The sequence below is a fragment of the Coloeus monedula genome (assembly GCF_965178545.1).
Source record: "Coloeus monedula genome assembly, chromosome: 17".
Taxonomy (NCBI): domain Eukaryota; kingdom Metazoa; phylum Chordata; class Aves; order Passeriformes; family Corvidae; genus Coloeus; species Coloeus monedula.
The window spans coordinates 8,895,288-8,908,048 of NC_138797.1; positions in this window are offsets into that span (position 1 = coordinate 8,895,288).

The window sequence follows — 12,761 nt, forward strand, 5'->3', positions numbered from 1 at the left end:
GTAAGCTTAAATTGTAAGTTGCTTACTCTTGCGATTGGAGAAGAATGACTAGAATTCGGCAATGGTAGTAGTCATGATAGGCTACAGGCAAATGTCAAGGTATCACTGTGTATGGTGCTTGTTGCTTGTACTGTATTAAGGGACTCAGCAAAGAAACCGATATAATGCCTTGTAACTTGAACAGAAAGCGGCTCCCGGTATGCCTACGAGCTGTAGCTGACAGCTGCAGGGCTGGCTCTGCGTACCCACTGCCTGAAAGGCTGTAAGTTCGCCTGTGCAAGAACCAGCTTTCAAGAGAGCCGCCTGAAGTGCAGACAGCCTTCGTGAGCCTTTCTCCTCCAGAGCTGTGGCAAAGAAAGCGTGCACGCTACAGCGTGGGTGCGTGCAGCATGCACGAGCAAAAGCGGCCAAGTCCAGTGCCCTCGCTGGGCTTCCCTTTCGTGCGGACAAGGTGAGGCGAAGAACGAAGCCGCAGAGCAGCGGGCTTGCGTGTGCAGTGCAGCGAGTCGCAGAAGTCCAGCAAGGGCTCGTTCACAAGCCGAGCCGGCTGAGGGCGTCCTCGCTTCTGCGAAAGGGAAGGCGGAGCCGTAGCACTTCACCCCGCAGCGTGGAGACAGGCACTTTGCTAGTCCTTCAGCCTTGCAGAGTCCCTGCAGCTAGAGCTCAGCCAGGAGCAGGCGTCAAAGCAGAAGGCCTTCCTAAAGCACCCCTTCTCCGAGCAGCCTCCGGAAAGGGCTCATCCCGCTGCGGCTCTGCGCCTTTCTTCGAATGCAGACGCCCGGCACACTTGGCTCAGCGAGAGCTGCGTGGGCAGCTTGGACTCAGCGAAAGCCAAAGGGTGTCCTTGGAGCTCGAGCTTGTTGGGGAGGATGAAAGTTTGGGAAGAAAGTTTCACAGCTATGTAGGCTTGGCAGAAAGATGTGTGAATGTAGAAACTTAGCATGAGGTAGGAATGGAAGGAGGTTTTGATGGAGAGGAAAAGGTGTTCTGCTGAAACACTGATCGCTGACTAAGTGAGAAGGCAAAGGCTGGAAGATGGAGTTGGAAGGAGATTTTCTTTGATGATTAGGACAACGGTATGTGACTCCAAACGAGCACCTGTTTTTCCCCACGTAAATGAGTCTCAAGAAGGGCATAAGGGAATAGAACACATGTTTTGACCAAAAAGAGAGCTCTCGCAGGCAAACAAGAAATGTCGATGGAGCAAGAAGAAGAAGAAGGAAGGAGGGGGGGTCTGAGAATTCTCCGTGGTAAGCTTAAATTGTAAGTTGCTTACTCTTGCGATTGGAGAAGAATGACTAGAATTCGGCAATGGTAGTAGTCATGATAGGCTACAGGCAAATGTCAAGGTATCACTGTGTATGGTGCTTGTTGCTTGTACTGTATTAAGGGACTCAGCAAAGAAACCGATATAATGCCTTGTAACTTGAACAGAAAGCGGCTCCCGGTATGCCTACGAGCTGTAGCTGACAGCTGCAGGGCTGGCTCTGCGTACCCACTGCCTGAAAGGCTGTAAGTTCGCCTGTGCAAGAACCAGCTTTCAAGAGAGCCGCCTGAAGTGCAGACAGCCTTCGTGAGCCTTTCTCCTCCAGAGCTGTGGCAAAGAAAGCGTGCACGCTACAGCGTGGGTGCGTGCAGCATGCACGAGCAAAAGCGGCCAAGTCCAGTGCCCTCGCTGGGCTTCCCTTTCGTGCGGACAAGGTGAGGCGAAGAACGAAGCCGCAGAGCAGCGGGCTTGCGTGTGCAGTGCAGCGAGTCGCAGAAGTCCAGCAAGGGCTCGTTCACAAGCCGAGCCGGCTGAGGGCGTCCTCGCTTCTGCGAAAGGGAAGGCGGAGCCGTAGCACTTCACCCCGCAGCGTGGAGACAGGCACTTTGCTAGTCCTTCAGCCTTGCAGAGTCCCTGCAGCTAGAGCTCAGCCAGGAGCAGGCGTCAAAGCAGAAGGCCTTCCTAAAGCACCCCTTCTCCGAGCAGCCTCCGGAAAGGGCTCATCCCGCTGCGGCTCTGCGCCTTTCTTCGAATGCAGACGCCCGGCACACTTGGCTCAGCGAGAGCTGCGTGGGCAGCTTGGACTCAGCGAAAGCCAAAGGGTGTCCTTGGAGCTCGAGCTTGTTGGGGAGGATGAAAGTTTGGGAAGAAAGTTTCACAGCTATGTAGGCTTGGCAGAAAGATGTGTGAATGTAGAAACTTAGCATGAGGTAGGAATGGAAGGAGGTTTTGATGGAGAGGAAAAGGTGTTCTGCTGAAACACTGATCGCTGACTAAGTGAGAAGGCAAAGGCTGGAAGATGGAGTTGGAAGGAGATTTTCTTTGATGATTAGGACAACGGTATGTGACTCCAAACGAGCACCTGTTTTTCCCCACGTAAATGAGTCTCAAGAAGGGCATAAGGGAATAGAACACATGTTTTGACCAAAAAGAGAGCTCTCGCAGGCAAACAAGAAATGTCGATGGAGCAAGAAGAAGAAGAAGGAAGGAGGAAGGAGGGGGGGTCTGAGAATTCTCCGTGGTAAGCTTAAATTGTAAGTTGCTTACTCTTGCGATTGGAGAAGAATGACTAGAATTCGGCAATGGTAGTAGTCATGATAGGCTACAGGCAAATGTCAAGGTATCACTGTGTATGGTGCTTGTTGCTTGTACTGTATTAAGGGACTCAGCAAAGAAACCGATATAATGCCTTGTAACTTGAACAGAAAGCGGCTCCCGGTATGCCTACGAGCTGTAGCTGACAGCTGCAGGGCTGGCTCTGCGTACCCACTGCCTGAAAGGCTGTAAGTTCGCCTGTGCAAGAACCAGCTTTCAAGAGAGCCGCCTGAAGTGCAGACAGCCTTCGTGAGCCTTTCTCCTCCAGAGCTGTGGCAAAGAAAGCGTGCACGCTACAGCGTGGGTGCGTGCAGCATGCACGAGCAAAAGCGGCCAAGTCCAGTGCCCTCGCTGGGCTTCCCTTTCGTGCGGACAAGGTGAGGCGAAGAACGAAGCCGCAGAGCAGCGGGCTTGCGTGTGCAGTGCAGCGAGTCGCAGAAGTCCAGCAAGGGCTCGTTCACAAGCCGAGCCGGCTGAGGGCGTCCTCGCTTCTGCGAAAGGGAAGGCGGAGCCGTAGCACTTCACCCCGCAGCGTGGAGACAGGCACTTTGCTAGTCCTTCAGCCTTGCAGAGTCCCTGCAGCTAGAGCTCAGCCAGGAGCAGGCGTCAAAGCAGAAGGCCTTCCTAAAGCACCCCTTCTCCGAGCAGCCTCCGGAAAGGGCTCATCCCGCTGCGGCTCTGCGCCTTTCTTCGAATGCAGACGCCCGGCACACTTGGCTCAGCGAGAGCTGCGTGGGCAGCTTGGACTCAGCGAAAGCCAAAGGGTGTCCTTGGAGCTCGAGCTTGTTGGGGAGGATGAAAGTTTGGGAAGAAAGTTTCACAGCTATGTAGGCTTGGCAGAAAGATGTGTGAATGTAGAAACTTAGCATGAGGTAGGAATGGAAGGAGGTTTTGATGGAGAGGAAAAGGTGTTCTGCTGAAACACTGATCGCTGACTAAGTGAGAAGGCAAAGGCTGGAAGATGGAGTTGGAAGGAGATTTTCTTTGATGATTAGGACAACGGTATGTGACTCCAAACGAGCACCTGTCTTTCCCCACGTAAATGAGTCTCAAGAAGGGCATAAGGGAATAGAACACATGTTTTGACCAAAAAGAGAGCTCTCGCAGGCAAACAAGAAATGTCGATGGAGCAAGAAGAAGAAGAAGGAAGGAGGAAGGAGGGGGGGTCTGAGAATTCTCCGTGGTAAGCTTAAATTGTAAGTTGCTTACTCTTGCGATTGGAGAAGAATGACTAGAATTCGGCAATGGTAGTAGTCATGATAGGCTACAGGCAAATGTCAAGGTATCACTGTGTATGGTGCTTGTTGCTTGTACTGTATTAAGGGACTCAGCAAAGAAACCGATATAATGCCTTGTAACTTGAACAGAAAGCGGCTCCCGGTATGCCTACGAGCTGTAGCTGACAGCTGCAGGGCTGGCTCTGCGTACCCACTGCCTGAAAGGCTGTAAGTTCGCCTGTGCAAGAACCAGCTTTCAAGAGAGCCGCCTGAAGTGCAGACAGCCTTCGTGAGCCTTTCTCCTCCAGAGCTGTGGCAAAGAAAGCGTGCACGCTACAGCGTGGGTGCGTGCAGCATGCACGAGCAAAAGCGGCCAAGTCCAGTGCCCTCGCTGGGCTTCCCTTTCGTGCGGACAAGGTGAGGCGAAGAACGAAGCCGCAGAGCAGCGGGCTTGCGTGTGCAGTGCAGCGAGTCGCAGAAGTCCAGCAAGGGCTCGTTCACAAGCCGAGCCGGCTGAGGGCGTCCTCGCTTCTGCGAAAGGGAAGGCGGAGCCGTAGCACTTCACCCCGCAGCGTGGAGACAGGCACTTTGCTAGTCCTTCAGCCTTGCAGAGTCCCTGCAGCTAGAGCTCAGCCAGGAGCAGGCGTCAAAGCAGAAGGCCTTCCTAAAGCACCCCTTCTCCGAGCAGCCTCCGGAAAGGGCTCATCCCGCTGCGGCTCTGCGCCTTTCTTCGAATGCAGACGCCCGGCACACTTGGCTCAGCGAGAGCTGCGTGGGCAGCTTGGACTCAGCGAAAGCCAAAGGGTGTCCTTGGAGCTCGAGCTTGTTGGGGAGGATGAAAGTTTGGGAAGAAAGTTTCACAGCTATGTAGGCTTGGCAGAAAGATGTGTGAATGTAGAAACTTAGCATGAGGTAGGAATGGAAGGAGGTTTTGATGGAGAGGAAAAGGTGTTCTGCTGAAACACTGATCGCTGACTAAGTGAGAAGGCAAAGGCTGGAAGATGGAGTTGGAAGGAGATTTTCTTTGATGATTAGGACAACGGTATGTGACTCCAAACGAGCACCTGTCTTTCCCCACGTAAATGAGTCTCAAGAAGGGCATAAGGGAATAGAACACATGTTTTGACCAAAAAGAGAGCTCTCGCAGGCAAACAAGAAATGTCGATGGAGCAAGAAGAAGAAGAAGGAAGGAGGGGGGGTCTGAGAATTCTCCGTGGTAAGCTTAAATTGTAAGTTGCTTACTCTTGCGATTGGAGAAGAATGACTAGAATTCGGCAATGGTAGTAGTCATGATAGGCTACAGGCAAATGTCAAGGTATCACTGTGTATGGTGCTTGTTGCTTGTACTGTATTAAGGGACTCAGCAAAGAAACCGATATAATGCCTTGTAACTTGAACAGAAAGCGGCTCCCGGTATGCCTACGAGCTGTAGCTGACAGCTGCAGGGCTGGCTCTGCGTACCCACTGCCTGAAAGGCTGTAAGTTCGCCTGTGCAAGAACCAGCTTTCAAGAGAGCCGCCTGAAGTGCAGACAGCCTTCGTGAGCCTTTCTCCTCCAGAGCTGTGGCAAAGAAAGCGTGCACGCTACAGCGTGGGTGCGTGCAGCATGCACGAGCAAAAGCGGCCAAGTCCAGTGCCCTCACTGGGCTTCCCTTTCGTGCGGACAAGGTGAGGCGAAGAACGAAGCCGCAGAGCAACGGGCTTGCGTGTGCAGTGCAGCGAGTCGCAGAAGTCCAGCAAGGGCTCGTTCACAAGCCGAGCCGGCTGAGGGCGTCCTCGCTTCTGCGAAAGGGAAGGCGGAGCCGTAGCACTTCACCCCGCAGCGTGGAGACAGGCACTTTGCTAGTCCTTCAGCCTTGCAGAGTCCCTGCAGCTAGAGCTCAGCCAGGAGCAGGCGTCAAAGCAGAAGGCCTTCCTAAAGCACCCCTTCTCCGAGCAGCCTCCGGAAAGGGCTCATCCCGCTGCGGCTCTGCGCCTTTCTTCGAATGCAGACGCCCGGCACACTTGGCTCAGCGAGAGCTGCGTGGGCAGCTTGGACTCAGCGAAAGCCAAAGGGTGTCCTTGGAGCTCGAGCTTGTTGGGGAGGATGAAAGTTTGGGAAGAAAGTTTCACAGCTATGTAGGCTTGGCAGAAAGATGTGTGAATGTAGAAACTTAGCATGAGGTAGGAATGGAAGGAGGTTTTGATGGAGAGGAAAAGGTGTTCTGCTGAAACACTGATCGCTGACTAAGTGAGAAGGCAAAGGCTGGAAGATGGAGTTGGAAGGAGATTTTCTTTGATGATTAGGACAACGGTATGTGACTCCAAACGAGCACCTGTCTTTCCCCACGTAAATGAGTCTCAAGAAGGGCATAAGGGAATAGAACACATGTTTTGACCAAAAAGAGAGCTCTCGCAGGCAAACAAGAAATGTCGATGGAGCAAGAAGAAGAAGAAGGAAGGAGGAAGGAGGGGGGGTCTGAGAATTCTCCGTGGTAAGCTTAAATTGTAAGTTGCTTACTCTTGCGATTGGAGAAGAATGACTAGAATTCGGCAATGGTAGTAGTCATGATAGGCTACAGGCAAATGTCAAGGTATCACTGTGTATGGTGCTTGTTGCTTGTACTGTATTAAGGGACTCAGCAAAGAAACCGATATAATGCCTTGTAACTTGAACAGAAAGCGGCTCCCGGTATGCCTACGAGCTGTAGCTGACAGCTGCAGGGCTGGCTCTGCGTACCCACTGCCTGAAAGGCTGTAAGTTCGCCTGTGCAAGAACCAGCTTTCAAGAGAGCCGCCTGAAGTGCAGACAGCCTTCGTGAGCCTTTCTCCTCCAGAGCTGTGGCAAAGAAAGCGTGCACGCTACAGCGTGGGTGCGTGCAGCATGCACGAGCAAAAGCGGCCAAGTCCAGTGCCCTCGCTGGGCTTCCCTTTCGTGCGGACAAGGTGAGGCGAAGAACGAAGCCGCAGAGCAGCGGGCTTGCGTGTGCAGTGCAGCGAGTCGCAGAAGTCCAGCAAGGGCTCGTTCACAAGCCGAGCCGGCTGAGGGCGTCCTCGCTTCTGCGAAAGGGAAGGCGGAGCCGTAGCACTTCACCCCGCAGCGTGGAGACAGGCACTTTGCTAGTCCTTCAGCCTTGCAGAGTCCCTGCAGCTAGAGCTCAGCCAGGAGCAGGCGTCAAAGCAGAAGGCCTTCCTAAAGCACCCCTTCTCCGAGCAGCCTCCGGAAAGGGCTCATCCCGCTGCGGCTCTGCGCCTTTCTTCGAATGCAGACGCCCGGCACACTTGGCTCAGCGAGAGCTGCGTGGGCAGCTTGGACTCAGCGAAAGCCAAAGGGTGTCCTTGGAGCTCGAGCTTGTTGGGGAGGATGAAAGTTTGGGAAGAAAGTTTCACAGCTATGTAGGCTTGGCAGAAAGATGTGTGAATGTAGAAACTTAGCATGAGGTAGGAATGGAAGGAGGTTTTGATGGAGAGGAAAAGGTGTTCTGCTGAAACACTGATCGCTGACTAAGTGAGAAGGCAAAGGCTGGAAGATGGAGTTGGAAGGAGATTTTCTTTGATGATTAGGACAACGGTATGTGACTCCAAACGAGCACCTGTTTTTCCCCACGTAAATGAGTCTCAAGAAGGGCATAAGGGAATAGAACACATGTTTTGACCAAAAAGAGAGCTCTCGCAGGCAAACAAGAAATGTCGATGGAGCAAGAAGAAGAAGAAGGAAGGAGGAAGGAGGGGGGGTCTGAGAATTCTCCGTGGTAAGCTTAAATTGTAAGTTGCTTACTCTTGCGATTGGAGAAGAATGACTAGAATTCGGCAATGGTAGTAGTCATGATAGGCTACAGGCAAATGTCAAGGTATCACTGTGTATGGTGCTTGTTGCTTGTACTGTATTAAGGGACTCAGCAAAGAAAGCGATATAATGCCTTGTAACTTGAACAGAAAGCGGCTCCCGGTATGCCTACGAGCTGTAGCTGACAGCTGCAGGGCTGGCTCTGCGTACCCACTGCCTGAAAGGCTGTAAGTTCGCCTGTGCAAGAACCAGCTTTCAAGAGAGCCGCCTGAAGTGCAGACAGCCTTCGTGAGCCTTTCTCCTCCAGAGCTGTGGCAAAGAAAGCGTGCACGCTACAGCGTGGGTGCGTGCAGCATGCACGAGCAAAAGCGGCCAAGTCCAGTGCCCTCGCTGGGCTTCCCTTTCGTGCGGACAAGGTGAGGCGAAGAACGAAGCCGCAGAGCAGCGGGCTTGCGTGTGCAGTGCAGCGAGTCGCAGAAGTCCAGCAAGGGCTCGTTCACAAGCCGAGCCGGCTGAGGGCGTCCTCGCTTCTGCGAAAGGGAAGGCGGAGCCATAGCACTTCACCCCGCAGCGTGGAGACAGGCACTTTGCTAGTCCTTCAGCCTTGCAGAGTCCCTGCAGCTAGAGCTCAGCCAGGAGCAGGCGTCAAAGCAGAAGGCCTTCCTAAAGCACCCCTTCTCCGAGCAGCCTCCGGAAAGGGCTCATCCCGCTGCGGCTCTGCGCCTTTCTTCGAATGCAGACGCCCGGCACACTTGGCTCAGCGAGAGCTGCGTGGGCAGCTTGGACTCAGCGAAAGCCAAAGGGTGTCCTTGGAGCTCGAGCTTGTTGGGGAGGATGAAAGTTTGGGAAGAAAGTTTCACAGCTATGTAGGCTTGGCAGAAAGATGTGTGAATGTAGAAACTTAGCATGAGGTAGGAATGGAAGGAGGTTTTGATGGAGAGGAAAAGGTGTTCTGCTGAAACACTGATCGCTGACTAAGTGAGAAGGCAAAGGCTGGAAGATGGAGTTGGAAGGAGATTTTCTTTGATGATTAGGACAACGGTATGTGACTCCAAACGAGCACCTGTTTTTCCCCACGTAAATGAGTCTCAAGAAGGGCATAAGGGAATAGAACACATGTTTTGACCAAAAAGAGAGCTCTCGCAGGCAAACAAGAAATGTCGATGGAGCAAGAAGAAGAAGAAGGAAGGAGGGGGGGTCTGAGAATTCTCCGTGGTAAGCTTAAATTGTAAGTTGCTTACTCTTGCGATTGGAGAAGAATGACTAGAATTCGGCAATGGTAGTAGTCATGATAGGCTACAGGCAAATGTCAAGGTATCACTGTGTATGGTGCTTGTTGCTTGTACTGTATTAAGGGACTCAGCAAAGAAACCGATATAATGCCTTGTAACTTGAACAGAAAGCGGCTCCCGGTATGCCTACGAGCTGTAGCTGACAGCTGCAGGGCTGGCTCTGCGTACCCACTGCCTGAAAGGCTGTAAGTTCGCCTGTGCAAGAACCAGCTTTCAAGAGAGCCGCCTGAAGTGCAGACAGCCTTCGTGAGCCTTTCTCCTCCAGAGCTGTGGCAAAGAAAGCGTGCACGCTACAGCGTGGGTGCGTGCAGCATGCACGAGCAAAAGCGGCCAAGTCCAGTGCCCTCACTGGGCTTCCCTTTCGTGCGGACAAGGTGAGGCGAAGAACGAAGCCGCAGAGCAACGGGCTTGCGTGTGCAGTGCAGCGAGTCGCAGAAGTCCAGCAAGGGCTCGTTCACAAGCCGAGCCGGCTGAGGGCGTCCTCGCTTCTGCGAAAGGGAAGGCGGAGCCGTAGCACTTCACCCCGCAGCGTGGAGACAGGCACTTTGCTAGTCCTTCAGCCTTGCAGAGTCCCTGCAGCTAGAGCTCAGCCAGGAGCAGGCGTCAAAGCAGAAGGCCTTCCTAAAGCACCCCTTCTCCGAGCAGCCTCCGGAAAGGGCTCATCCCGCTGCGGCTCTGCGCCTTTCTTCGAATGCAGACGCCCGGCACACTTGGCTCAGCGAGAGCTGCGTGGGCAGCTTGGACTCAGCGAAAGCCAAAGGGTGTCCTTGGAGCTCGAGCTTGTTGGGGAGGATGAAAGTTTGGGAAGAAAGTTTCACAGCTATGTAGGCTTGGCAGAAAGATGTGTGAATGTAGAAACTTAGCATGAGGTAGGAATGGAAGGAGGTTTTGATGGAGAGGAAAAGGTGTTCTGCTGAAACACTGATCGCTGACTAAGTGAGAAGGCAAAGGCTGGAAGATGGAGTTGGAAGGAGATTTTCTTTGATGATTAGGACAACGGTATGTGACTCCAAACGAGCACCTGTTTTTCCCCACGTAAATGAGTCTCAAGAAGGGCATAAGGGAATAGAACACATGTTTTGACCAAAAAGAGAGCTCTCGCAGGCAAACAAGAAATGTCGATGGAGCAAGAAGAAGAAGAAGGAAGGAGGAAGGAGGGGGGGTCTGAGAATTCTCCGTGGTAAGCTTAAATTGTAAGTTGCTTACTCTTGCGATTGGAGAAGAATGACTAGAATTCGGCAATGGTAGTAGTCATGATAGGCTACAGGCAAATGTCAAGGTATCACTGTGTATGGTGCTTGTTGCTTGTACTGTATTAAGGGACTCAGCAAAGAAACCGATATAATGCCTTGTAACTTGAACAGAAAGCGGCTCCCGGTATGCCTACGAGCTGTAGCTGACAGCTGCAGGGCTGGCTCTGCGTACCCACTGCCTGAAAGGCTGTAAGTTCGCCTGTGCAAGAACCAGCTTTCAAGAGAGCCGCCTGAAGTGCAGACAGCCTTCGTGAGCCTTTCTCCTCCAGAGCTGTGGCAAAGAAAGCGTGCACGCTACAGCGTGGGTGCGTGCAGCATGCACGAGCAAAAGCGGCCAAGTCCAGTGCCCTCGCTGGGCTTCCCTTTCGTGCGGACAAGGTGAGGCGAAGAACGAAGCCGCAGAGCAGCGGGCTTGCGTGTGCAGTGCAGCGAGTCGCAGAAGTCCAGCAAGGGCTCGTTCACAAGCCGAGCCGGCTGAGGGCGTCCTCGCTTCTGCGAAAGGGAAGGCGGAGCCGTAGCACTTCACCCCGCAGCGTGGAGACAGGCACTTTGCTAGTCCTTCAGCCTTGCAGAGTCCCTGCAGCTAGAGCTCAGCCAGGAGCAGGCGTCAAAGCAGAAGGCCTTCCTAAAGCACCCCTTCTCCGAGCAGCCTCCGGAAAGGGCTCATCCCGCTGCGGCTCTGCGCCTTTCTTCGAATGCAGACGCCCGGCACACTTGGCTCAGCGAGAGCTGCGTGGGCAGCTTGGACTCAGCGAAAGCCAAAGGGTGTCCTTGGAGCTCGAGCTTGTTGGGGAGGATGAAAGTTTGGGAAGAAAGTTTCACAGCTATGTAGGCTTGGCAGAAAGATGTGTGAATGTAGAAACTTAGCATGAGGTAGGAATGGAAGGAGGTTTTGATGGAGAGGAAAAGGTGTTCTGCTGAAACACTGATCGCTGACTAAGTGAGAAGGCAAAGGCTGGAAGATGGAGTTGGAAGGAGATTTTCTTTGATGATTAGGACAACGGTATGTGACTCCAAACGAGCACCTGTTTTTCCCCACGTAAATGAGTCTCAAGAAGGGCATAAGGGAATAGAACACATGTTTTGACCAAAAAGAGAGCTCTCGCAGGCAAACAAGAAATGTCGATGGAGCAAGAAGAAGAAGAAGGAAGGAGGAAGGAGGGGGGGTCTGAGAATTCTCCGTGGTAAGCTTAAATTGTAAGTTGCTTACTCTTGCGATTGGAGAAGAATGACTAGAATTCGGCAATGGTAGTAGTCATGATAGGCTACAGGCAAATGTCAAGGTATCACTGTGTATGGTGCTTGTTGCTTGTACTGTATTAAGGGACTCAGCAAAGAAACCGATATAATGCCTTGTAACTTGAACAGAAAGCGGCTCCCGGTATGCCTACGAGCTGTAGCTGACAGCTGCAGGGCTGGCTCTGCGTACCCACTGCCTGAAAGGCTGTAAGTTCGCCTGTGCAAGAACCAGCTTTCAAGAGAGCCGCCTGAAGTGCAGACAGCCTTCGTGAGCCTTTCTCCTCCAGAGCTGTGGCAAAGAAAGCGTGCACGCTACAGCGTGGGTGCGTGCAGCATGCACGAGCAAAAGCGGCCAAGTCCAGTGCCCTCGCTGGGCTTCCCTTTCGTGCGGACAAGGTGAGGCGAAGAACGAAGCCGCAGAGCAGCGGGCTTGCGTGTGCAGTGCAGCGAGTCGCAGAAGTCCAGCAAGGGCTCGTTCACAAGCCGAGCCGGCTGAGGGCGTCCTCGCTTCTGCGAAAGGGAAGGCGGAGCCGTAGCACTTCACCCCGCAGCGTGGAGACAGGCACTTTGCTAGTCCTTCAGCCTTGCAGAGTCCCTGCAGCTAGAGCTCAGCCAGGAGCAGGCGTCAAAGCAGAAGGCCTTCCTAAAGCACCCCTTCTCCGAGCAGCCTCCGGAAAGGGCTCATCCCGCTGCGGCTCTGCGCCTTTCTTCGAATGCAGACGCCCGGCACACTTGGCTCAGCGAGAGCTGCGTGGGCAGCTTGGACTCAGCGAAAGCCAAAGGGTGTCCTTGGAGCTCGAGCTTGTTGGGGAGGATGAAAGTTTGGGAAGAAAGTTTCACAGCTATGTAGGCTTGGCAGAAAGATGTGTGAATGTAGAAACTTAGCATGAGGTAGGAATGGAAGGAGGTTTTGATGGAGAGGAAAAGGTGTTCTGCTGAAACACTGATCGCTGACTAAGTGAGAAGGCAAAGGCTGGAAGATGGAGTTGGAAGGAGATTTTCTTTGATGATTAGGACAACGGTATGTGACTCCAAACGAGCACCTGTTTTTCCCCACGTAAATGAGTCTCAAGAAGGGCATAAGGGAATAGAACACATGTTTTGACCAAAAAGAGAGCTCTCGCAGGCAAACAAGAAATGTCGATGGAGCAAGAAGAAGAAGAAGGAAGGAGGAAGGAGGGGGGGTCTGAGAATTCTCCGTGGTAAGCTTAAATTGTAAGTTGCTTACTCTTGCGATTGGAGAAGAATGACTAGAATTCGGCAATGGTAGTAGTCATGATAGGCTACAGGCAAATGTCAAGGTATCACTGTGTATGGTGCTTGTTGCTTGTACTGTATTAAGGGACTCAGCAAAGAAACCGATATAATGCCTTGTAACTTGAACAGAAAGCGGCTCCCGGTATGCCTACGAGCT